General features: G+C 48.2%; 1 protein-coding gene across 1 annotated transcript in view; it reads right to left on the minus strand.

The window, feature by feature from the left end:
* Positions 1-3,467, minus strand: part of SHQ1 (SHQ1, H/ACA ribonucleoprotein assembly factor) — an 88,001-nt gene that overhangs the window by 40,659 nt on the left and 43,875 nt on the right. The gene's annotated exons all lie outside the window — the stretch shown is intronic.

The following is a 3,467-nucleotide window of genomic DNA, read 5'->3' on the forward strand; positions in this document are numbered from 1 at the left end:
GCTATCACATGTGGGCAGGGCCATCCTCCTTCCTTAGAGGCAGCCTGTGCTGGGTTTGAGCCCCCCTGCTGACTTGATGGGGCCCGTTACAGGCTGCCTGTACCTCCCTGTCGGCGCCCCTGACTGTACCCATAAAGCAGGGGTCTGCAACCTGCGGCTCCGGAGCCGCATGTGGCTCTTTCATCCCTCTGCTGTGGCTCCCTGTCCAGGGGCGGAACTACCGCCAGTGCCTCGGGGCCTGAGGGGGCCCAGTGAGGTCCGGGTGTAACTGCACACGGTGTGCTGTTATTTCATTTAATTAGAAAAATTGATTATAATGGGGAACATTACAATGTAATGTTCTCTATTATAATCTATTTCTCTAAATAAATGATTAGACATGGCCGCTGTTCTATCAATGTTTGTGTCTACGTTTGGAAACACATCTTCTGCAGAAAGCCGCACAGCCACGCCAAGGCACCTCTTATAGTGCGGTCCTAACTCTAAACTATGAGAGTCTCCATCTTGGAGCACATGGGGGCAGAAGATATCAAATTGGGTGCAGGTTTGTCAGGAGGAAGCCCGACCTCCCTTAAAAGGCACAGGAACACACAAGGGATCCCACACATCCCAATGGCAGCTGAGAACCCCCATGCATCACTGCACCAAATCAGTCAAGCAAAACAAATGACAAACGCACTCAACAATTTGTCACCAGCTATACAGTAAGGTGCACACGAAATGGGCTTTGAACAGTAAAACACTGTGGCTGTGTGGCTTTCACATTTTCTGCAGAAGACGTGTATCCAAACCTCTGTTATTAACCTTAGTGGTGAGACAAGTTTTTTTACATGCTGGCTTGTGAGTGTGCCATGATACCTTTCTACTGTTTTACAAAGTTTGATAGAACGCCACCATCAGGGGGGTTCGGCCAGTACCCATGTGAGGGTTCTGGGCAGCCTGGGGGGCCTCTTATACGAGTATCAGCTGTACCAGAGGCGGCATGGCAGAGGCGACAGGGGAGGGGGTGAAGGAGGCCAGGCCCCAGCAGCAGCAGGTAAGAGGAGCTGAGAGGAGGTACAGGGAAAAGGGGACCCTGGCGACAAGCCCACCTAAACCCACCATAGAGAGTCTCAGATGGGCTGTGCAAGATCTATGGTGTGCTCTGCAAGGCCACTCTCATGTGGGCTCTGCAGGGTCTCAGGTGAGTCCAGAGACCAGTGCGTTACTAAGCCTAGAGTGTTACTAAGCCCACATATACCTATATACATGCTATACATAGCATAAAGGTTAAAAAAAACGATATATGGAGTGTTATCTTCATTTTAGATGTCAAAAGGGTTTTGTGGCTCCCGGTGTTTTCTTTTCTGTGGGAAACGGGTCCAAATGGCTCTTTGAGTGTTTAAGGTTGCTGACCCCTGCCATAGAGGAACAGGGCTGTTCCCTAGAGCAAGAAGCATGTTAGGACTGGACACCTTCCCCTGTCCATAACATTGGAGGGTTCTGTAGTTTAGAAAAGTAAACTGAGCATGGCTGATAATAGTGTTTAAAGGCCAAGTTTACCTTTTGGACCATTAAAATATGAAAACCTTTTGTGCTTACAATTTAGCTGCATTAAACTGAGCTGCATGCACCACGGACAAAGCGGGTGTGAAGGTTGCTGTGGATTCTAATTGTGCAGCTATCTCAGCAAATCTCAGAAGGAGATCTTTTACCACTCAATGTTCTCAACAAGAGATCTGCTAATGTGGCCAGCCTAGCAATCCACCATGACTGCCATAATAAAGAAAAGGACAAGACAAGTAGCATGGGGCTCACAAGCCACTGCATGCTCCTGACAAGCTTTAGGTAATTGGCTGCATTTTGACATTCAGCAAATCGGATCCAAAAGAGAACTTCTTGTGATATCTTACCCTATTAATGCTAGTCCTTAAAGGTACGCCTGCATGTACCTGTTATAGGGAGTCTTCAGGGCAACCCAGGAGACCCCCAAAACTCTGGCACACGCAGTGGGAGCCCTCGCCATCCCAAAATGCAAGCAGGTCTCCGAGTGACCAACAGAAGGGCATTTCCGTTGCATTGTCGGAAGGCAAGAAGACGTACCAGACTGTGCTGGGTTATGGGGCTCCTTGGCCACATTGAAAAAGATTTGGCAACAATGAGAGGGACATGCAATCAACTAGTGGTGCCTATGCTTAGGGATTACAGTTAGCTAGCCATGTTTTTTTACAGGACTGGTTAATCTTAAACCTTGAGTGGGCACTGAAACTCTTATCAATCTGCCCTGATGCTTCCAGCCCTCAGCATATCAACATAGCAAAATGAGAGTACCACCAGCCTGGCCGCGGTCACTGGAGAGCCCCTGTAATGCATCTGGCAGGATACAGAAGTTGTAGCTCTGGTGGTCACACTTCTCCCCTATCACTGGAGCGCTGTAGTATTATTGCTGGCCCCTGTTCAAGCAGCTGGAGTGCCTGCACAGCCTGAGCCAACTTTATGTCTTCATCCCTCACACAGTCGCAGTTAACCACGTCATGGGCAGCCCGGCAGCTTTACTGCAGGTTTGCCTGATGAAGTCTCATATCTTGTCTCCTTTGACATTGCTAGCTGATGCTTTGTGGATGCTAGTGGGTCGAGTCACCGGCAGGTTTACAACATACCTTAATGTAGGGGTAGGCAACCGTGACGCTCCAGCTGGGGTGAAATTACAAATCCAATCATGTCCCTGGCAGTCATGACTATCAGAGTCTTGCAATGCCTTGTGGGATTTGTAGTTCCACCACAGCTGGAGTGCCGTGGTTGCCTTCCTCCTGCCTTAAGGTACACATCACCAGTTGCGAGATCTGTTCAGATTCCTGGATCTGCCCACCAAGCAGGATGTCATTCCTCCAGTTGCATTACCCATAGCGTACTGTATATTGCAGACTACATATGATCAATGGTGTTGGTGCTGCCTCGGTAGTCTCTTATGATGGGCAACACTCCCAATCCTATGGCAGCCAGGAGACCATGTGATCTTCAGTATAGGTTGGACAAGAAGTACCTTTTTACTCTAAATATTGTGATGCTGATTCGTGTGACGTATGAATAAATAATAGGTTCGCTTTAATCTGAACTGGTTGTTATACTGCATGTTTCTGGGGATTTTCCTTGGGTTGAAGCTGTAAATACCACATTTCGACGCTGCCTGGAAGAGCCTGTTGTTGGAGGTAATGTGGCATTTCTTGGTCCTCCATGTAGCATTCAAGCAATCATCCTAACTCAGTGTAGCAGCATCCTCACCTTGAACCTTGTTGTTTTAAAGCTCCGTGGGGGTGGAGTTTTACTTTTCAGATCCTGGCAGTTTGTAGAGTTGGTGGCAAACCGTGGAAAAGGGCTCCCAATTCGATGCAGATTAAGACCAGAGAAGTAGCCAACAATCAATTATTAGACTTGGCGCTTCATGTTCATGATATTCCTGTCCTGAACATGAAGCGCCAAGTCTAATA

This window comes from Nanorana parkeri, unplaced genomic scaffold (genome assembly GCF_000935625.1).
Source record: "Nanorana parkeri isolate BGI_ZX_2015 unplaced genomic scaffold, ASM93562v1 scaffold314, whole genome shotgun sequence".
In the NCBI taxonomy this organism is placed as follows: domain Eukaryota; kingdom Metazoa; phylum Chordata; class Amphibia; order Anura; family Dicroglossidae; genus Nanorana; species Nanorana parkeri.